The sequence below is a fragment of the Somniosus microcephalus genome, unplaced genomic scaffold (genome assembly GCF_052327205.1).
Source record: "Somniosus microcephalus isolate GS21.2 unplaced genomic scaffold, FLI_Smic_1.0 unresolved_chr9, whole genome shotgun sequence".
Taxonomy (NCBI): Eukaryota; Metazoa; Chordata; class Chondrichthyes; order Squaliformes; family Somniosidae; genus Somniosus; species Somniosus microcephalus.
Window position 1 is genome coordinate 30011228 of NW_028225187.1, and position 23752 is coordinate 30034979.

The window sequence follows — 23752 nt, forward strand, 5'->3', positions numbered from 1 at the left end:
TCCTATAAGTAGCTGCTCCCAGTCCACTTTGGCCAGATCCTGCATTATCATATTAAAATCGGCCATCCCCCAATTTAGAACCCTTATTTCCGGGCCGTCTTTGTCTTTTTCCATGACCACCTTAAATCACACCGAATTATGGTCACTGTCGCCAAAATGCTCTCCTATTGACACTTCCACCACTTGCCCGGCTACATTCCCTAGAATTAGGTCCAGTAACGCCCACTCTCTTGTAGGACTTTCTACACGCTGGCTCAAAAAGCTCTCCTGGATGCACTTTAAGAATTTTGCACCCTCTAAGCCTTTCACACTCTGACTATCCCAATTAATATTGGGGACATTGAAATCCCCCACTATTATTACCCTATTATTTTCGCACTCCTCTGAGATTTGCCTACATATCTGTTCCTCTATCTCCCCCTGACTTTTTGGGGGCCTATACTACACTCCCAGCAAAGTGCTTGCCCCCTTTTTGTTTTTAAGTTCTACCCATATGGCCTCATTAGAGGAACCCGCTAATATATCATCCCTCCTTACAGCAGTAATTGACTCCTTAATTAATATTGCAACTCCCCTCCCCTTTTACACCCCCCTCTGTCTCGCCTGAAGGTTCTATACCCCGGAATATTGAGCTGCCAGTCCTGACCCTCCCTCAACCATGTCTCCGTGATAGTAACAATATCGTACTCCCATGTGTTCAACAACAACTTCAGTTCATCCACCTTATTTGCAAGATTACTTGCATTAAAATAAATGCCTTCCAGCCTTGCCATATTCCCTTTTGCCTTCACATATTTGCTCTGCCTTCCCAGCTGACATGTTTTTTCCTCCGTATTTGGCTGTAAGTCACCCCCTACTATAGCTTCACACTGTATCCCATCTCACTGCCAATGTCCTGAGCATGCTGGGTCCATGCCCGAGTATTTATACTCCCCCTGGACAGCGCCACCAGCAGGCCGCCCAGTATTATTACATCAGTCATTTTCACATGAATGACAAGATTCATGTCATCCTTTATGAGAAAGAGCGAATGAGCTCATGAACAGAGTTTAGCTCGCAGTGCCAACAGTTACAGTGATGGACAAGCACAAGATGTCTCTTGTCGCGTGTTCGTTCTTGAACCCCGTTGTTTTTCGAGATCACGTGGATATTTTCCTGCAGACTTTCAACTTACTGCCACATAGAGTAGTTGAAGCGGATAGCATAGTTGCATTTAAGGGGAGGCTAGAGATGTACATGAGAGAGAAAGGATTTGAAGGATATGCTGATAGAGTTAGATGAAGTCGGGTGGGAGGAGCTTCATGAGGATCATAAGCACTGCCAGAGACCATTTGGAGCAAATGGTCTATTTCTGTGCTATTAAATCTATGTAAGTTTAGTTAACTTTTCGCTGAGCTTAGTTCTTAGATTTTAATTCCTTTCAAAGTATGTTCCCTAATTCAGACACATGTTTGCTAAAGTCGGCAAGACTGCCAATGTCCATTAAGGAGGGAAGCTTGCTGTCCATTCCCGGTATGGCCTACATGTAAATCCATCGATGTAGTTGATTCAGACCTTCAATCTGAAGCCGCACAGCAAACAACGCCATTGTACCAATCCACTGGAAAGGAAAACAAATAACTGTGCATGACGGATTCCTCCTCTGTGACACGCATCAAAGCAAGACACTACAAAGGGCATACCTAGCCCAGTCTGACCCTGCAAAGGCCTCCTCACTACCTGATGCCAAAGGTGCGAGACCTGTCTCAAACCATAGTCAGGTAGCAATCTGATATAAAGATACTTACAGAATCACACCTTCAGCTAACGTCCGAGATTCCTCCCTCGCCATCCTTGGTTATGTCCTTTCCCCCGACAGGACAGACGCACCAGGGATGGGGGCACAGTGAAATACAGTTGTGGGGAGTTCCCCTAGGAGTCCTCAACATTGACCACATCCCCGTGAAGTCTCAATACTTCAGGTCAAACATAGGAAAGGAAACAACCTGTTGATTACCACCTACCGCCTTCCATCAGCTGGTGGATCAATATTCCTCAAAGCTGAATGCCAGCTCTGAGTTGAGCAAGGAAAAAGAATGTCCTCTGGTGGTGGGACTTGATTGTTCATTAGCAAAATTGGCTCATACATTCTTCACCGACCAAGCTGGCAGTGTCCTAAAGTACATAGCTGTCAGTGAGATAAGCAACACGAGGAAATAGATAACTTGACCTCGTCATCTACAATTTCCCTGACACAAATGCACCAGTCCATGCTCGTTTTGTCACAGGTAACAACCTCACAGTTCTCGTGAAGGTTAATTCCCGTTTTTGCACTGAGCTCACCCACCAGCTTGTCGTGAGGCACTATCACCTTTATGAATGGGACAGGTTAAGAACAGATCTAGCAGCTCAGAATGGGGAAACCATGAGGTGTTTCAGCACAAGCTGTTGCCTCATGTCCTTCCATATCCCTCACTCCGCCAATGCCCTCCAGCCAGATCAACAAGCCTGGTTTAATAACAAGTGTAGAAGATGGTGTGAGGGGCAGCGTCACGCGTACCTGAACATGAGGTGACAGCCAATTGACGCTCCAACACAGGACAATATTGACCTTAAACAATGGATGCAGCATGCTCCACATGGAGCCCAGCGAGACCACATCCAACGGATCAGGGTAACACTGTGCAGCCCTCCAGCAGCCAGTCCTGTATGGTGCCTTGCTTTTGTACTCTTTGCCTCTATGAAGCCCCGCAGACACCCGCTCACATATGAGAGCTGAATTAGCGATGGGATTTGGATGTTTTGCTGGTCAATTGGGCTGTGATTAATTGCATTCCTATACTCGGATTATTGCCTCATTACTGATAGGCTCTTGTGATCTATCGATGGGGATTCCGTGTTTATTTTGTGGGACTAGACGTGATTGGCGGTGTGGGAAGAATTTCTTCTCACAAAGAGAGTAGTTAACCAGTTGGATTTTTTCAACAATCCATCAGCTTTGATGATTACTTTTGCAGTTGCTGACGAAACAATAGCAGTGATGAGATCATGACATCCATGTTGATAAGTCAGTACCCTCAGCAGTACACCAACCTTTTTCATCTCGTTGTATGTTCGGATGTTGCAGTAACTGGAAAACCTCCTAATGAGCCCACTTGTTCAGACTGCTATGGATGGGATATTATTTGATTTTTTTGAATTTATTTCGGTAACTACGAAGATAGATGCTGATGGGTTAATTCCGTACACTGGGAAAGACATTCCAAAACTTTGGATGATCAGCCATGATCTCTTTGAATGGCAGAGCAGGCTCGAGGGGCGGAATGGCCTACTCCTGCTCCTATCTTCTATGTTTCTACGTTAAGTCGGGAGTGGAAAAGCTAAAGGTCTGGAAAACTTATTTTAATTGAGGCAAACAGAAGTGTGTCTGCTTTAGAATCATCAAAACTATTTAACCGCATTGACCACAATATGTCCTTTGTGGAATGATTGAGTGCAGGTCTGTTGTGTCACCAGCCAGATAACTCAACTAACAGCAGGATGTAAAACAGAAGCGTTATAAGATTGGAACCTGCAACTGGGGAAGTAGTGATAGGGCAGTAACCCAGGAGGTGATTTATAATGCTGTGATCTTGACATTGTTTAGTGCGCTTTCTGTTTGGAGATTTGACCCTTCCTTTGACCACTGCTCATTCATTGCAAAGCTGGGTGGGCGTGTGTGCTGTGAGGAGGATGCCGAGAAACTCCAGTATGATTTCGACAGGTTGGGCGATTGGGCCAAAGCATGGCAGATGCAATATAACGTGGATAAATGCGAGGTTATCTACTTTGGTGTCAAAAACAAGGCAGCAGATTATTATTTGAATGACAATAGATTGCAAGAACTGGAAGTGCAACGAGACCTGGGCGTCCTTGTGCACCAGTCACTGAAGGTAAGCATGCAGGTGCAGCAGGCGGTTAAGAAGGCAAATGGTATGTTGGCCTTCGTAGCGAGAGGGTTTGAGTACAGGAACAAGGCTGTCTTGCTGCAGTTGTACAGGGCCTTGTTGAGATCACATTGAGTATTGTGTCCAGTTTTGGTCACCTTATCTGAGGAAGGATGTTCTTGCCATGGAAGGTGTGCAGCAAAGATTCACCAGGCTGATACATGGGATGGCAGGAATGATGTATGCGTAGAGACTGTATCGATTGGGCTAGTACTCGCTGGAGTTTAGAAGAATGAGAGGTGATCTGATCAAATCTTATAAAACTCTAACAGGACTAGACAGACTAGATGCAGGAAGGATGTTCCCGATGGTCGGGGACTCCAGAACCAGGGGTCACAGTCTAAGGATAAGGGGTAAGCCATTTAGGACTGAGATGAGGAGGAATTTCTTCACCCAGAGAGTGGTGAACCTGTGGAATTCTCTACCAAAGAAGGCAGTGGAGGCCAATTCATTAAATATATTCAAGAAGGAGTTGGATATATTGCTTAAGGCTAAAGGGATCAAGGGATATGGAGAGAAGGCAGGGACAGGGTACTGAATCTGGATGATCAGCCATGATCTCAATGAATGGTGGAGCAGGCTCGAGGGGCCGAATGTCCTACTCCTGCTCCTATCTTCTATGTTTCTATGTAAATATTGACTGTAATTCGCATTTCAAACAGAAGGTGACGACCGAACGGGTGTAGAGCCACCTCTTCATGTGATTCGCACTGTAGCCTCAGCTTAATCATTATCGCTGCTCATTAATGGTGAGCTTTCGAGACAGTTGCCTCAGCTGGAGTTCAGTCTAATGACAATATTGCAATGCCAAGATTTTGTGTGTCAATGGGAAAGGAACAGAAAATATTTGAGCAGTGGTCAATGGAAGGGTTAAATCTCCAAGGCATCAGAGAGGATAGAATCATTTATCGAATGGCGGCGGTCTAGAGGGAGGAGAAGGATATTAAAGGTCAGGAACTGAAAGCTATAACATGGCGGGTGAAGAAGTTCACAGTCCGTTGTGTAGGTTCTACAAACACAAGAGGAGAAGGTGAGTGGCAGTGCCAACAAAATCATTTATTCGGGGTAATATATATCAGTTAAAATTCTGCCAGTAGTACAGCATTCATCTGTGCCAGGTGTAGTGAATGGTAGGTGCTGTTTGACGTGGATACTCTATAATGCTGTTCGCGTTTATTCCCTTCACTGCACGCTAATGAGTGACAAATGGAAAGCATAGACACAAACACGTAAGCAGAGTAAATTTCATGCATTAGACTTTCACAATATAAGAGGTATTACATATACTAATGAAGCTGTTATCAAAACCTCTCCCAGCTAACCGCCTATCCTGTGAAATGAAAGAAGGATTTGCATTTATATAGCGCCTTTCACGGCCACCGGCCATCCCAAAAAGCTTTACAGCCAATGAAGTACTTTTTGAAAATTAGTGACGTGCAATATAGGAAACTCAGCAGCTAATTTGCGCACAGCAAGCTCCCACAAGCAGCAATGGGATAATGACCAGATAATCTATTTTTGTGATATTGAATGCGGGATAAATCTAGCCCAGGTCAATCGGGAATAAATTCCATGCTCCTTTTCAAATTTCTGCCATGGGATCATTTATGTCCAACTGAGAGAGCAGAAAAATCTGAAAGGCGGCACCTTCGACAGTGCAGCACTCCCTCAGCACTGTACTGGAGTGTCAGCCCCAGATTTTTGTGCCCAAGTCTCTGGAGTAGGGACTTGATCCCATCAGCTTGTGCGAGAGTGCGGCCCATTGAGCCGCGGTTGACACTACAACAGGAAGAAGACTTTCAAATATTTTGTCAAGCTATCATTTACTGTTGCTGTACTGTTCCCTCCCTCTCTCTATGTGAACCATGTGACTGCACAGTATCAAAGTTGGGAAAGCATCTTAACAGAAGGTGGCCGCTTTTGAAATGCAATTAATTTTCTCGGGTGGTCAATTTCCACATTTCTTGTTGCTTGTGACCGTTTAGTATTAACACGGTCAAACAGCAGGTTATTGCTCCTTCCGAGTAACGAGACGTCTGCCTTGATGGCTTTGGCTCATTGTTGTCCACCCTGTGGTATTATAATTTTATAGTAATATTCTGCGCATTATAGAGTGTAGCCGAGCTGACGTTTTAATTGAAGTTATAGGCAAATATGACAGCAAATTAGGTCTGTGGCTCAATTATCAGGCCAAAAACATAACATTTTATGTCGCCCAATGTGTACAAACACTGGATGTAATTTTATTGAAATGGCACAATAGCATCAATGTCCTTCCATATTCAGTTGGTGAGGTTGGCTGTGATGTTGTTTTATTGCTGCATCATTTGAATCAATGGGGTAGATCTTCCACTTCCTATCTCAGGGAATCTTTGAATCTAAATTATTCCATTGTGAAGGAGTATAGAAAAAGTGCTGACCTAAGATTTATTTCTACAGACACAGTGATTTCCTTCTTGGCAGTTTCAAAACCATCCTCCCTTTGACATCCCCCGCCATACCAACCTGAGCCCCTTTCCCGAGGCATCACCCAATTCCTTATCAGCAAGTCAGGAACACTTACACAGAAGGTGTTATACGGACTTGGTCCTTTGCTAACAACTCTAATCACCGATCAAATACAATACATTATCTCCGAGTCACCCGGAAATCCCCTTTTTCTACAGAATAATTTTGGAGAACTGAGAAATTCCTCAACTCCACTTTTCAATCTCTAACAGATTACTTACAGAGTCTTTCCCTCCCTTGGGAAAGAACGGTTCAGATTCACTCGGGGAAATTGCTGACAAATATCCTGTAGATTACACCATTGCATAAGTCAAATAAAGAACTATCATTCAAATACTGGATTCAAGTCCCGAAAATGCTCCAATATTGCGCATTTCTGTCATCTTTGAACAGACCAACATACATTTTAAGGTGAAGGCTAGGCTATACAGTACTACAATATCATATCAGTTACTCATATTCTCTTTTATGTTAATTGTCTTACAATATCTACTCACCTATATTTTAAAACTACCCATGCATGGAATACAATCGTGTTTTGATTAATAAAGGCTTTCATAACCTGTATATCTTTCTGACAGCACGTTTATACATTCTGTGCATATTAGTGATGTACACCACCGCATCATCATCAACCGACCCCCTCCCACCCCACCAGTATGTCGCTCTGTTTCTTTTAGCCTAGTTTTACTTTGAGTGCAGTCACCATTCAAACTTAAGCAGTTTTCCCTTTTGCTTGAATTGCTTCTTTTGAAGTTTTCTGAAACTTTAGGATTTTGCAGACCTAATGACACCATTCAGACCTCCCTCTCTCTCTCTGTCTGTCTCCTTGACTCTCTCTCTCTATCGCTGTATCTCTGTCTCTCTCTGTTTGCCTCTATGTCTTTGTCTTTCTCTCTCTCTCGATCTCTCTCTTTCTCTCCCTTTGTCTCTGTCTCTGTCAGTCTGCCTGTCTCTCTGTCTCCCTCTTTGTCTCTCTGTCTTTCTCTCTCGATCTCTCCCTTTCTCTCTCTCTGTCTCTGTCTGTTTCCCTCTGTCTCCCTCTCTCTCAAATTCAAATTCAAATTCAAATGCTTTATTGGCATGAAAGTTTACAGAGAAACATATTGCCAAAGCTTACATATCAAAAAGGTACATTTTCAAATATTCTGTAGGTGTCAATCGATTTGACATTTGTTGGGTACATACAATATTACTTTTAAACAATATTAATTTTAAACAGTCTTTGTACTTCATTTGGTACGTTCAATATTAATTTTAAACAGTCTTAATTTTAAACAGTCCTCAGGTTGTGACATGTTGTTACATATTTGGCCCCAAGGTATAGTCTGTCTCCTTCTCCCAGGACTAATCTCAATTTTGACAGGTCATCCAATTCCTTGATATCTGGGGTTGTTTGGCTTAGCTTGTTGAATAATATGTTTCTTGATGTGTTGAATTTTTCGCATTTTAGGAGGAAATGCATCTCTCTCTCTCTCTCTCTCTTTCTCTCTGTCGGTCTCTCTGTCTCTCTGTCGGTCTCTCTGTCTCTCTCTCTGTCCCTCTCTGTCTCTTTCTCTTGCTTTCTCTCTCTCTCTCTGTCTCTCTCTCTCCGTCTCTGTCTCCCTCTCTCTCTCTCTCTCTCTCTCTCTCTCTCTGTCTCTCTGTCGGTCTCTCACTCTCTCTGTCTCTCTCTCTCTCTCTCTCTCTCTGTCTCTGTCTCTCTCTCTTCCTCTCTCTCTCTCTCCCTCTATCTCTGTGTGTGTCACTCTCTCTGTCTCTCTCTCTGTCTCTCTCTCTGTTGGCTGTTTGCTGCAGCAACCCTGATGAAATTCCAATATCCTGCCGTTTTGCAATAGCCCTGTATTTGCCTCTGCTTAAAACATGTATAATCTTACACCTTAAACAAGTCAATACAACCTGCTTGTCGTTGCTGCTGGTGTTGCTACTGTAGCCGGGTCCCTCCTTTTATTCCTCGACTTTCAATTAAAAACAATGAACGTTAATTGCGCACTTATTGCTGCTTATTGTCCTTTTCGCAATTATATTAATTAAGAGTCAGTGGCAGCGTGGATATAAAATCAGCTCAGGGTCAGAAAGAAGTGAGTGTTGCTGAAGTCTTGTTTTTAAGACTGGAGAGAAGTGTGTAGTGGGATTCCCCATGGGTCGCTTATTGAGACCTCTGCCCTTGTTCCTATATATTAACGACCTGGATTGGGGTTAAAGGGCATCATTTCAAATGTGCAGAGACATTGCTGCTGAAATGTAATGCAGGGAAGTGATGCCTGTTGGAAGGAAGAATGAGGTGAGGCAATATAAATAGATTGGTGTAATTTTAAAGGGGGTGCAGGAGCAGATATACCTGGAGGTTCACGTACACACATCTTTGAAGTTGGCAGGCCAATTGAAAAGGCTGATAAAAAGTATACCATATCATGGGATATATAAATAGAGCCGTAAAGTAGTGATGAATAATTATGAGGTGATGCTAAATCATTACACATCATATTTGGGGTCTCAGATGGAACATTGTGTCCAGTTCTGACCATCAGATTTTACAAAGGATGTAAAAGACTTGGAAAGGATGCAGAGAAAATTTAACAGAATGGCATCAGATGAGGAACTTCGATGAGTAGAGAAGCAGGGTAATGTTCTCTATGCAGCAGAGAAGGGCAAGGGATTTTAATAGATTTGCTCATAATTAGAAATTGTTTTGATAATGCAAATAGGAAAAACAGTTTCAGTGTCGAAAGGTCAGCAACCAGAGGGTGCACATTTAGCTCAGATGGTAAAATCGCCAGAGGGAGCGCTGCACTGTCGGAGGTGCCCTCTTTAGTATGAGACGGTAAACTGAGGCCCCTTCCTCCTCCCTCAGGTGGATGTAAATTATCCCACACCATGATTCAATGAAGAGCAGGGCAGTGGCACTGTTGTCATAGAGCCTTAGAGTCATAGAGTTATACAGCACAGAAAGAGGCACTTCGGCACATTGTGTCTGCGCCGTCCATCAAGCCCTGTCCAATCTAATCCCATTTTCCAGCATTTGGTCCATAGCCTTGTATGCAATGACATGTCAAGTGCTCATCCAAATGCTTCTTGAATGTTGTGAGGGTTCCTGCCTCTACCACCCTTTCAGGCCGTGAGTTCCAGACACCAACCACCCTCTGGGTGAAAAAGTTCCTCCTCAAATCCCCTCTAAACCTCCTGCCCCTTACCTTGAATCTATGCCCCCTTGTTATTGACCCCCCTACTAAGGGGAAAAGTTCCTCATTATCTACCCTATCTATGCCCCTCATCATTTTGTACACCTCAATCAGGTTCCCCCTCAGCCTTCTTTGCTCCAAGGAAAACAACCCCAGCCTGTTTAGTCTTTCTTCATAGCTGAGGCGCTCCATCCAAGGTAACATCCTGGTGAATCTTCTCTGCACCCTTTCCAAAGCAATCACATCCTTTCTATAGTGAGGCGACCAGAACTGCACACAGTACTCCAGCTGTGGCCTTACCAGCGTTTTGTACAGCTCCATCATAACCTCAGTGCTTTGTGCATTGAGTGCTGTTGGAGTTTTGCTAAGTGGGAGAGTTCGGATAAGTGGGAGGTGAGGGTGTGTTTTTTGCTCTGTTTTTTTCCCCACTCCCAGGCTTAGACAGCACTGCGGAGGTGGAGCAGCGAGACGAGTCAACCAAACAGGCTCCACAGACAGTATTCAAGGAGGAGGTTGGTGATCAGCTGGTTGGTTGGTTTTCTTCCTTCTCTTTTTCATACCTTTAAGTTGGTAAGTCCTATTGAATAGTGGTGTGATATTATCATATATATCCGGGCAGGGTCTTCATAACTAATAATAAGAAATTTAATTAATTATATAGAATGGAGCAGGTGATGTGTTACTGTTGCGAGATGTGGGAGCCAGTGAACCCCATTGAGGCTAACGGTGATTACATCTGCGACAAATGTTTGCTGCTAGAGGAACTCAAGTTCCAGGGAGGGGGAGAAGTTCCTGGACTCTATGTTTCAGGAGATGGTCACACCTATGATGTTAATTACTGCAGATGTAGTCCGTGGTCAGGGACAGGACGGTGTGACTACGAGTGAGGAAGGTACAGGGATCCAGGATGTAGTGTTGAAGGAGACGCAGCCCTTGTTCTTGTCCAGCAGGATCGAGGTTCTTACTCCCTGTGAGGGCGGGAGCGGGGACTGCAGGGAGGATGAGCAACCTGGCCACAGCACCGTGGTACAGGGGGCCATTCAAGTGGAGGGAGTAAAAAGAAATGTTGTAGTGGTAGGGGATAGTATCATTAGGGGGATAGATAGGGTTCTCTGCAGTCAAGAGCGGGAGTCCCGAAGGCTGTGTTGCCTGCCTGGTGCCAGGGTTAAGGACATCTCTTCTGGGCTGGAAAGAAACTTGCAGTGGGAGGGGGAGGATCCAGTTGTCGTGGTCCATGTTGGTACAAACGACGTAGATAGGACAAGGAAGACGGTTCTGTTAAAGGAGTATGAGCAGCTAGGGGTCAAATTAAAAAACAGAACCTCAAGGGTAATAATCTCTGGGTTATTACCTGAGCCACGAGCGAATTTGGCTAGGATAAATAAAATTAAAGAGTTAAATGCGTGGCTCAAAGACTGGTGTGGGAGAAATGGGTTTTGCTTCTTGGGACACTGGCACCAGTACTGGGACAGGAGGGAGCTGTTCTGTTGGGACGGACTCCACTTGGCCAGTGCTGGGACTAGAGTCCTGGCGAATCATATAACTAGGGCTGTAGAGAGGGCTTTAAACTAATTAGTGGGGGGGAGGTTTCTAGAGAGCAAATAATAGAAATGACAACAGAGAAGGTCATAGACTTAGGTAGCAGTGGGGGAATTAAAAAACAGAATGTGTCAGGAAGGGACAGAAGGTATGGAGTAAAAAGTAAAGTACTAAAAAGGGAAAAAACAGGAACTAAGTGTTACAAAACATATTTGAAAGTTCTTTATCTGAATGCACGTAGCATTCGTAACAAAATGAATGAGTTAACGGCACAAATAATGACATATGGGTATGATCTTGTGGCCATTACAGAAACATGGCTGCAGGGTGACCATGACTGGGAATTAAACATACCAGGTTATTTAACAATCAGGAAGGACAGGCAGGAAGGGAGAGGAGGTGGGGTGGCTATGTTTATAAAGGAAGGAATCACTATAATACAGAGAAATGATATTGGGTCAAAGGAGCAGGATAGTGAAACAGTTTGGGTGGAGGTAAGGAATAATAAGGGGAAAAAAACACTAGTGGGTGTAGTCTATAGGCCTCCGAACAGTTGCAACTCTGTTGGACGGAGTATTAATCAGGAAATAGTTGAGGCTTGTAATAAGGGAACAGCTATAATTATGGGGGATTTTAATTATCATATTAACTGGACAAATCAAATTGGGCAGAGCAGCCTTGAGGAAGAGTTCATTGAGTGTATTAGGGATGGGTTTCTTGAGCAGTATGTAACTGAACCGACCAGGGGGCAAGCAACCTTAGATTTGGTCCTGTGTAATGAGACAGGATTAATTAAAAATGTCCTAGTAAAGGATCCCCTTGGAATGAGTGACCATAACATGGTTGAGTTCCATATTCAATTAGAGGGTGAGAAGGTTGGATCTCAAACAAGCGTGCTGAGCTTGAATAAAGGAGACTATGAAGGTATGAGAGCGGAATTAATTAGAGTGGACTGGGAAAATAGATTAAAGGGTAAGACGGTACATGACCAGTGGTGTACATTTAAGGAGTTATTTTACAACTTCCAAGAAAAATATATTCCACTGAGGAAAAAAGGGTGTAAAAGAAAATATAGCCATCCGTGGCTAAGTAAAGTAATTAAGGATAGTATCCGACTAAAAGCAAGGGCATATAAGGTAGCCAAATCTAGTGGGAGGATGGAAGATTGGGAAGTCTTTAAAAGACAGCAAAAAATAACAAAAAGATTGATTAAGAAAGGGAAGATAGATTATGAAAGTAAATTAGCAAAAAATATAAAAACAGACAGTAAAAGTTTCCATAGTTATATAAAAAGAAAAAGGGTGGCTAAAGTAAGTGCTGGTCCCTTAGAGGATGAGACCGGGAAATTAATGGTGGGAAACATGGAGATGGCAAAAACACTGAACAATTATTTTGTATCAGTCTTTACAGTAGAGGACACTAAGAATATCCCAACACTGTACAAACAGGGGGCTCTAGGGGGGGAGGAACTAAATACAATTAAAATCACTAAGGAAGTGGTACTTGGTAAAATAATGGGACTCAAGGCGGATAAATCCCCTGGACCTGATGGCTTGCATCCCAGGGTCTTGAGGGAAGTAGCGGTAGGGATTGTGGATGCATTGGTAATAATTTTCCAAAACTCACTGGACTCAGCAAAGGTCCCGGCAGATTGGAAAACTGCTAATGTAACACCATTATTTAAAAAGGGTAGTAGGCAGAAGGCTGGAAACTATAGACCTGTTAGCCTAACATCTGTGGTTGGTAAAATGTTAGAGTCCATTATTAAGGAGACAGTAACGGGACATTTGGATAAACATAATTTAATAGGGCAAACTCAGCATGGTTTCATGAAGGGGAAGTCATGTTTAAAAAATTTGCTTGAGTTTTTTGAGGAAGTAACATACAGGGTGGATAAAGGGGAACCAGTGGAGGTAGTGTATTTAGACTTCCAAAAGGCATTTGACAAGGTGCCACACAAAAGATTATTGCTCAAGATAAAAAATCACGGGATTGGGGGTAATATTCTGGCATGGGTGGAGGATTGGCTCTCTAACAGAAAGCAGAGAGTTGGGATAAATGGTTCGTTCTCAGATTGGCAACCAGTAACTAGTGGTGTTCCGCAGGGGTCAGTGCTGGGTCCCCAACTCTTTACAATCTACATTAACGATTTGGAGGAGGGGACCGAGTGTAACATATCAAAGTTTGCAGATGATACAAAGATGGGACGGAAAGTAGTGAGTGAGGAGGACATAAAAAACCTGCAAAGGGACATAGACAGGCTAAGTAAGTGGGCAGAGATTTGGCAGATGGAATACAATACTGGAAAGTGTGAGGTTATGCACTTTGGCAGGAAAAATCATAGAGCAAGTTATTATCTTAATGGCAAGAAACTGGAAAGTACTGTAGTACAAAGGGATCTGGGGGTCCTGGTGCACGAAACTCAAAAAGTTAGTATGCAGGTGCAGCAAGTGATCAAGAAGGCCAATGGAATGTTGGCTTTTATTGCTAGGGGGTTGGAATATAAAAACAGGGAGGTATTGCTGCAGTTGTACAAGGTATTGGTGAGGCCGCACCTGGAATACTGCATACAGTTTTGGTGTCCATACTTAAGAAAAGACATACTTGCTCTCGAGTCAGTACAAAGAAGGTTCACTCGGTTAATCCCGGGGATGAGGGGGTGGTCATATGAGGAGAGGCTGAGTAGATTGGGACTCTACTCATTGGAGTTCAGAAGAATGAGAGGCGATCTTATTGAAACATATAAGATTGTGAAGGGGCTTGATCAGGTGGATGCGGTGAGGATGTTCCCAATGATGGGTGAAACTAGAACTAGGGGGCATAATCTTAAAATAAAGGGCTGCTCATTCAAAACTGAGATGAGGAGAAACTTCTTCACTCAGAGGGTGGTAGGTTTGTGGAATTTGCTGCCCCAGAAAGCTGTGGAAGCTACATCATTAAATACATTTAAAACAGAAATAGATAGTTTCCTAGAAGTAAAGGGAATAAAGGGTTACGGGGAGCGGGCAGGAAATTGGACATGAGTCTGGGTTCGGAATGGTCATGGCCCTGTGGGTAGTGGAGCGGGCCCAGGGGCCGTGTAGCCTTGTTCTGCTCCTACTGTGTTCTAATTCTGTTAGATTTCAGGAGATGGTTTTATTCCTGTTCCTGGCTGGGGTGGAGATCGCCTTTACAGAAGGTAAGTACTGTAGAAAATATAGGGACAGAGTGATCTCCTGGAAGAATTTCGATCGCCTAGATGGGTCGGAGAGGAATTTCCCAGATTTTTTTCTCCCAAATTGGCCATTGGGTCTTTATCTGGTTTTTCGCCTCTCCCGGGAGATCACATGGGTTCGGGTGGATGCAGAGTGATAGAAGATTTGAGGTTAGGATCAGATCAGCCATGATCTTATTGAATGGTGGAGCAGGCTCGAGGGGCCGATTGGCCTACTCCTGCTCCTATTTCTTATGTTCTTATGTTCTCCCTGCTCTTATATTCTATGCCTCGGTTAATGAAGGCAAGTATCCCATATGCCTTTTTAACCACCTTATCTACCTGTTCCGCTGCCTTCAGGGATCTATGTACATGTACACCAAGGTCCCTCTGACCCTCTGTACTTCCTAGGGTCATACCACTCATTGTATATTCCCTTGCCTTATTTATCCGTCCAAAATGCATCACCTCGCACTTTTCAGGGTTAAATTCCATTTGCCACTTTTCTGCCCATCTGACCAACCCGTTTATATCGTCCTGTAGCCTGAGGCTTTCCTCCTCGCAATTTACCACCCCACCAATTTTCATGTCATCTGCGAACTTACTGATCATACCTTTTACATTCTCATCCAAATCATTTATGTAGATCACAAACATCAAGGGACCCAGCACCGATCCCTGAGGTACCCCACTGGACACAGGCTTCCAGTCACAAAAGCAAACTTCGACCATCACCCTCTGCCTCCTGCCACTCAGCCAGTTTAGGATCCAACGTGCCAAGGCACCATGGATCCCATGGGCTCTTACCTTCTTGACCAGCCTCCTATGCGGGACTTTGTCAAAAGCCTTACTGAAGTCCATGTATACCACATCCACAGCATTTCCTTCATCCACACACCTAGTCAGCCCCTCGAAAAATTCAATCAGATTGGTCAGACATGATTTACCCTTGACAAAGCCATGCTGACTATCCCCGATTAATCCTTGCCTCTCCAAGTGGAGACTAATTTTGTCCTTCAGAATCTTTTCCAATAATTTCCCTACCACAGATGTTAGGCTCACTGGCCTGTAATTCCCTGGTTTATCCCTGCTACCCTTCTTGATTAATGGCACTACGTTAGCTGTTCTCCAGTCATCTGGTACATCCCCTGTGGCCAGAGAGGTTCTGAAAATTTGTGTCAGAGCCCCTGCAATCTCCTCCTTTGCCTCACACAGCAGCCTGCGATACATATCGTCCGGGCCTGGGAATTTATCCACTTTTTGGCCTGCTAATCCGCTAGTACCTCCTCCCTCTCGATGCTAACATGTTCAAATATATCACTGTCCCCTTGCCCGATTTCTATGTCCACATCGTCTTTATCCATAGTGAACACAGATGCAAAAAATTCATTTAAAACCCCGCCTACATCATCTGGCTCTACACACAGATTGCCACTTTGGTCCCTAATGGGCCCTACCCTTTCCCTGGTTATCCTCTTGCCCTTAATATACTTATAAAACATCTTAGGATTTTCCTTTATTTTGCTCGCCAGTGTTATTTCATGGCCCCTCCTCGCTCTCCTAATTTCTTTCTTAATATGCCTCTGCACTTTTTATAATGCTCTCGGGCTTCCTCCGTCTTTAGTCTTTTGTAACTGCCAAAAGCCCCCCATTTTTTCCTAATGCTTTTTTGTATATCCCTTGTCATCCAAGGTTCCCTTTGCTTGTTGGTCCCACCCTTGCCCTTTACGAGAACATGTTGGCGTTGTACTCTCTCTATTTCCCTTCTGAAAGTCTCCCACTGCTTTGATGTGGATTTTCCTATAAGTAGCTGCTCCCAGTCCACTTTGGCCAGATCCTGCCTTATCATATTAAAATCGGCCTTCCCCCAATTTAGAACCCTTATTTCCAGGCCGTCTTTGTCTTTTTCCATGACCACCTTAATTCTCACTGAATTATGGTCAGTGTTGCCAAAATGCTCTCCTACTGACACTTCCACCACTTGCCCGGCTACATTCCCTAGAATTAGGTCCAGTACCGCCCCCTCTCTTATAGGACTTTCTACATGTTGGCTCAGAAAGCCCTCCGGGATGCACTTTAAGAATTTTGCACCCTCTAAGCCTTTCACACTCTGACTAACCCAATTAATATTGGGGAAGTTGAAATCCCCCACTATTATTACCCTATTATTTTTGCACTTCTCTGAGATTTGCCGACATATCTGTCCCTCTATCTCCCCCTGATTGTTTGGGGGCCTATAGTGCACTCCCAGAAAAGTGCTTGCCCCCTTTTTGTTTTTAAGTTCTACCCATATGGCCTCATTCGAGGAACCCGCTAATATATCATCCCTCCTTAGAGCAGTAATTGACTCCTTGATTAATATTGCAACACCCCCTCTCCTTTTACACCCACCTCTGTCTCGCCTGAAGATTCTATACCCCGGAATATTGAGCTGCCAGTCCTGACCCGCCCTCAACCATGTCTCTGCGATAGCAACAGTATCGTACTCCCATGTGTTCAACAACAACTTCAGTTCATCCAACTTATTTGCAAGACTCCTTGCATTAAATAAATGCCTTTCAGCCTTGCCATATTCCCTTTTGCCTTCACATATTTGCTCTGCCTTCCCAGCTGACTTGTTTTTTCCTCCGTATTTGGCTGTAAATCACCCCCTACTATAGCTCCACTCTGTATCCCATCCCCCTGCCAAGATAGTTTAAATCACCCCCCCCAACAGTGCTAGCAAACCTCCCCGCAAGGATATTGGTCCCCCTCTGGTTCAGGTGTAAACCGTCCAACTTGTACAAGTCCCACCTTTCCCAGAAGCAGAACCAGTGATCCAGGAAACTAAAGCCCTCCCTCCTGCACCATCCCTTTAGCCACGCATTCATCTGTTCTATCTTCCTATTCCTATACTCACTAGCACGTGGCACCGGGAGTAATCCAGAGATTACAACCTTTGAGGTCCTGCTCTTTAATCTTCTACCTAGCTCCCTAAATTCTTGCTGAAGGACCTCATCCCTCCTTTTACCTATGTCGTTGGTACCAATGTGGACCACGACCTCTGGCTGTTCGCCCTCCCCCTCCAGAATGCCCTGCAGCCGCTCAGTGATATCCTTGACCCTGGCACCAGGGAGGCAACAAACCATCCTGGATTCACGTCTACGGCCACAGAAACGCCTATCTGTTCCCTTTACTATAGAATCCCCTACCACTATTGCTCTCCCACTCTTTTTCCTCCATTCCTGGGCAGCAGGAGCACCCCCAGTGCCAGGAAGTTGGCTGCTGCTGCCTTCCCCTGATAAGTCATCCCCCCCAACAGTATCCAAAGCGGTATACCTGGTTGAAAGGGGGATGGTCACAGGGGTCCCCTGCACTACCTGCCTGTTCTATTGTTCCGCCTGGTGGTCACCCATTTCCCTTCTGCCTGTGCAGCCCTACCATGCAGTGTGACCAACTCACTGTAGGAGTAATTTGCGACCCTCTCAGCATCGCGAATGCGCCACAACCCATCCACCCGCAGCTCCAGCGCACCAAGACAGCCCGTTAGTATCTGCAGCTGGATGCATTTCTGGCACACGTGTTGGACAGGGACACTGGCAGCGTCCCTGAATTCCAACATAGAGCAAGAGGAGCATATCACGGGGCTGGGCTCTCCTGGCATGACCTACCCCTTTAATCAATCTAAATTAAATTAATTCAATACCACCAGCAAAGTAAGCCCTACCTGGTCTCTGGAGCCCTTTGTAGGCCCGCTCTACCGCTGAAGCACCCACCGAAGCTCTGAGGCTTTGCCTCACCTAACTCCCTGACTCACCCAAATCTCAGCACTCTACTGAAATCGCACTCAGTGCAAAATCGCACTTCAAAGCCTGTTTTTATAGGCCCTGAAACAAAGGCTTGCTGAGCCCTGCTACAGGAGAACCAGGTTAACCCGATCACTCCAGCCTCTTTTTAAACTGTTCTCCTCTCCGGCTCTCGCTCTTTTTAAACTGTTCTCCTCTCCGGCTCTCGCTCTTTGTAAACTGTTCTCCTCTCCGGCTCTCGCTCTTTTTAAACTGTTCTCCTCTCCGGCTCTCGCACTTTTTAAACTGTTCTCCTCTCCGTCTCTGGCTCTTTTTAAACTGTTCTCCTCTCCTGCTCTCGCTCTTTTTAAACTGTTCTCCTCTCCGGCTCTGGCTCTTTTTAAACTGTTCTCCTCTCCGGCTCTCGCTCTTTTTAAACTGTTCTCCACTCCGGCTCTGGCTCTTTTTAAACTGTTCTACTCTCCGGCTCTCGCTCTTTTTAAACTGTTCTCCTCTTCTGCTCTCGCTCTTTTTAAACTGCTCTCCTCTCCGGCTCTCGCTCTTTTTAAACTGTTCTCCTCTCCGGCTCTCGTTCTTATTAAACTATTCTTTTCTCCAGCTCTCGCTCTTTTGAAACTGTTCTCCTCTCTGGCTCTCGCTCTTTTTAAACTGTTCTCCTCTCCAGCTCTCGCTCTTTTTAAACTGTTCTCCTCTCCGGCTCTCGCTCTTTTTAAACTGTTCTCCTCTCCGGCTCTCGCTATTTTAAACTGTTCTCCTCTCCGGCTCTCGCTCTTTTTAAACTGTTCTCCTCTCCGGCTCTCGCTCTTTTTAAACTGTTCTCCTCTCCGGCTCTGGCTCTTTTTAAACTGATCTCCGCTCCGGCTTTCGCTCTTTTTAAACTGTTCTCCTCTCCGGCTCTCGCCCTTTTTAAACTGTTCTCCGCTCCGGCTCTCGCTCTTTTTAAACTGTTCTCCTCTCTGGCTCTCGCTCTTTTTAAACTGTTCTCCTCTCCGGCACTCGCTCTTTTTAAACTGTTCTGCACTCCGGCTCTCGCTCTTTTTAAACTGTTCTCCTCTCCGGCTCTGGCTCTTTTTAAACTGTTCTCCTCTCCGGCTCTCGCTCTTTTTAAACAGTTCTCCTCTCCGGCTCTCGCTCTTTTTAAACTGTTCTCCTCTCCGGCTCTGGCTCTTTTTAAACTGTTCTCCTCTCCGGCTCTCGCTCTTTTTAAACTGTTCTCCTCTCTGGCTCTCGCTCTTTTTAAACTGTTCTCCTCTCCGGCTCTCGCTCTTTTTAAGCTGTTGTCCTCTCCGGCTCTCGCTCTTTTTAAACTGTTCTCCTCTCCGGCTCTCGCTCTTTTTAAACTGTTCTCCTCTCCGGCTCTCGCTCTTTTTAAACTGTTCTCCTCTCTGGCTCTCGCTCTTTTTAAACTGTTCTCCTCTCCGGCTCCAGCTCTTTTTAAACTGTTCTTCTCTCCGGCTCCAGCTCTTTTTAAACTGTTCTCCTCTCCGGCTCTCGCTCTTTTTAAACTGTTCTCCTCTCTGGCTCTCGCTCTTTTTAAACTGTTCTCCTCTCCGGCTCTCGCCCTTTTTAAACTGTTCTTCTCTCTGGCTCTCGCTCTTTTTAAACTGCTCTCCGCTCCAGCTCTCGCTGTTTTTAAACTGTTCTCCTCTCCGGCTCTCGCTCTTTTTAAACTGTTCCCCTCTCCGGCTCTCGCTCTTTTTAAACTGTTCCCCTCTCCGGCTCTGGCTCTTTTTATACTGTTCTCCTCTCCGGCTCTCGCTCTTTTAAAACTGTTCTCCTCTCCGGCTCTGGCTCTTTTTAAACTGTTCTGCTCTCTGTCTCTCGCCCTTTTTAAACTGTTCTCCTCTCCGGCTTTCGCTCTTTTTAAACTGTTCTCCTCTCCGGCTCTGGCTCTTTTTAAACTGTTCTCCTCTCCGGCACTCGCTCTTTTTAAACTGTTCTCCTCTCCGGCTCTCGCTCTTTTTAAACTGTTCTCCTCTCTGGCTCTCGCTCTTTTTAAACTGTTCTCCTCTCCGGATCTCGCTCTTTTTAAACTGTTCTCCTCTCCGGCTCTCGCTCTAATTAAACTGTTCTCCTCTCCAGCTCTCGCTCTTTTTAAACTGTTCTCCTCTCCGGTTATCGCTCTTTTTAAACTGTTCTCCTCTCCGGCTCTCGCTCTTTTTAAACTGTTCTCCTCTCCGACTCTCGCTCTTTTTAAACTGTTCTCCTCTCCGGCTCTCGGTCTTTTTAAACTGTTCTCCTCTCCGGCTCTCGCTCTTTTTAAACTATTCTCCTCTCCGGCACTCGCTCTTTTTAAACTGTTCTCCTCTCCGGCTCTGGCTCTTTTTAAACTGTTCTCCTCTCCTGCTCTCGCTCTTTTTAAACTGTTCTCCTCTCCAGCTCTCGCTCTTTTTAAACTGTTCTCCTCTCCGGATCTCGCTCTTTTTAAACTGTTCTCCTCTCCGGCTCTCGCTCTTTTTAAACTGTTCTGCTCTCCGGCTCTGGCTCTTTTTAAACTGTTCTCCTCTCCGGCTCTCGCTCTTTTTAAACTGTTCTCCTCTCCGACTCTGGCTCTTTTGAAACTGTTCTCCTCTCCGGCTCTCGCTCTTTTGAAACTGTTCTCCTCTCCGGCTCTCGCTCTTTTTAAGCTGTTGTCCTCTCCGGCTCTCGCTCTTTTTAAACTGTTCTCCTCTCCGGCTCTCGCTCTTTTTAAACTGTTCTCCTCTCCGGCTCTCGCTCTTTTTAAACTGTTCTCCTCTCTGGCTCTCGCTCTTTTTAAACTGTTCTCCTCTCCGGCTCCAGCTCTTTTTAAACTGTTCTCCTCTCCGGCTCCAGCTCTTTTTAAACTGTTCTCCTCTCCGGCTCTCGCTCTTTTTAAACTGTTCTCCTCTCTGGCTCTCGCTCTTTTTAAACTGTTCTCCTCTCCGGCTCTCGCCCTTTTTAAACTGTTCTTCTCTCTGGCTCTCGCTCTTTTTAAACTGCTCTCCGCTCCAGCTCTCGCTGTTTTTAAACTGTTCTCCTCTCCGGCTCTCGCTCTTTTTAAACTGTTCCCCTCTCCGGCTCTCGCTCTTTTTAAACTGTTCCCCTCTCCGGCTCTGGCTCTTTTTATACTGTTCTCCTCTCCGGCTCTCGCTCTTTTAAAACTGTTCTCCTCTCCGGCTCTGGCTCTTTTTAAACTGTTCTGCTCTCTGTCTCTCGCCCTTTTTAAACTGTTCTCCTCTCCGGCTTTCGCTCTTTTTAAACTGTTCTCCTCTCCGGCTCTGGCTCTTTTTAAACTGTTCTCCTCTCCGGCACTCGCTCTTTTTAAACTGTTCTCCTCTCCGGCTCTCGCTCTTTTTAAACTGTTCTCCTCTCCGGCTCTCGCTCTTTTTAAACTGTTCTCCTCTCCGGCTCTCGCTCTTTTTAAACTGTTCTCCTCTCCGGCTCTCGCTCTAATTAAACTGTTCTCCTCTCCAGCTCTCGCTCTTTTTAAACTGTTCTCCTCTCCGGTTATCGCTCTTTTTAAACTGTTCTCCTCTCCGGCTCTCGCTCTTTTTAAACTGTTCTCCTCTCCGACTCTCGCTCTTTTTAAACTGTTCTCCTCTCCGGCTCTCGGTCTTTTTAAACTGTTCTCCTCTCCGGCTCTCGCTCTTTTTAAACTATTCTCCTCTCCGGCACTCGCTCTTTTTAAACTGTTCTCCTCTCCGGCTCTGGCTCTTTTTAAACTGTTCTCCTCTCCTGCTCTCGCTCTTTTTAAACTGTTCTCCTCTCCAGCTCTCGCTCTTTTTAAACTGTTCTCCTCTCCGGATCTCGCTCTTTTTAAACTGTTCTCCTCTCCGGCTCTCGCTCTTTTTAAACTGTTCTGCTCTCCGGCTCTGGCTCTTTTTAAACTGTTCTCCTCTCCGGCTCTCGCTCTTTTTAAACTGTTCTCCTCTCCGACTCTGGCTCTTTTGAAACTGTTCTCCTCTCCGGCTCTCGCTCTTTTGAAACTGTTCTCCTCTCCGGCTCTCGCTCTTTTTAAACTGTTCTCCTCTCCGGCTCTCGCTCTTTTTAAACTGTTCTCCTCTCCGGCTCTCGCTCTTTTTAAACTGTTCTCCTCTCCGGCTCTCGCTCTTTTTAAACTGTTCTCCTCTCCGGCTCTCGCTCTTATTAAACTGTTCTTCTCTCCGGCTCTCGCTCTTTTTAAACTGTTCTCCTCTCCGGCTCTCGCTCTTTTTAAACTGTTCTCCTCTCCGGCTCTCGCTCTTTTTAAACTGTTCTCCTCTCCGGCTCTCGCTCTTTTTAAACTGTTCTACTCTCCGGCTCTCGCTATTTTAAACTGTTCTCCTCTCCGGCTCTCGCTCTTTTTAAACTGTTCTCCTCTCCGGCTCTCGCTCTTTTTAAACTATTCTCCACTCCGGCTCTCGCTCTTTTTAAACTGTTCTCCTCTCCGGTTCTCGCTCTTTTTAAACTGTTCTCCTCTCCGGCTCTGGCTCTTTTTAAACTGTTCTCCGCTCCGGCTTTCGCTCTTTTTAAACTGTTCTCCTCTCCGGCACTCGCCCTTTTTAAACTGTTCTCCTCTCCGGCTCTCGCTCTTTTTAAACTCTTCTCCTCTCTGGCTCTCGCTCTTTTTAAACTGTTCTCCTCTCCGGCACTCACTCTTTTTAAACTGTTCTCCACTCCGGCTCTCGCTCTTTTTAAACTGTTCTCCTCTCCGGCTCTGGCTCTTTTTAGCTGTTCTCCTCTCCGGCTCTCGCTCTTTTTAAACTGTTCTCCTCTCCGGCTCTCGCTCTTTTTAAACTGTTCTCTTCTCTGGCTCTGGCTCTTTTTAAACTGTTCTCCTCTCCGGCTCTCGCTCTTTTTAAACTGTTCTCCTCTCTGGCTCTCGCTCTTTTTAAACTGTTCTCCTCTCCGGCTCTCGCTCTTTTTAAACTGTTGTCCTCTCCGGCTCTCGCTCTTTTTAAACTGTTCTCCTCTCCGGCTCTCGCTCTTTTTAACTGTTCTCCACTCCGGCTCTCGCTCTTTTTAAACTGTTCTCCTCTCTGGCTCTCGCTCTTTTTAAACTGTTCTCCTCTCCGGCTCCAGCTCTTTTTAAACTGTTCTCCTCTCCGGCTCCAGCTCTTTTTAAACTGTTCTCCTCTCCGGCTCTCGCTCTTCTTAAACTGTTCTCCTCTCTGGCTCTCGCTCTTTTTAAACTGTTCTCCTCTCTGGCTCTCGCCCTTTTAAAACTGTTCTCCTCTCTGGCTCTCGCTCTTTTTAAACTGCTCTCCGCTCCAGCTCTCGCTGTTTTTAAACTGTTCTCCTCTCCGTCTCTCGCTCTTTTTAAACTGTTCCCCTCTCCGGCTCTCGCTCTTTTTAAACTGTTCTCCTCTCCGGCTCTCGCTCTTTTTAAACTGTTGTCCTCTCCGGCTCTCGCTCTTTTTAAACTGTTCTCCTCTCCGGCTCTCGCTCTTTTTAAACTGTTCTCCTCTCCGGCTCTGGCTCTTTTTATACTGTTCTCCTCTCCGGCTCTCGCACTTTTTAAACTGTTCTCCTCTCCGGCTCTGGCTCTTTTTAAACTGTTCTGCTCTCCGGCTCTCGCCCTTTTTAAACTGTTCTCCTCTCCGGCTTTCGCTCTTTTTAAACTGTTCTCCTCTCCGGCTC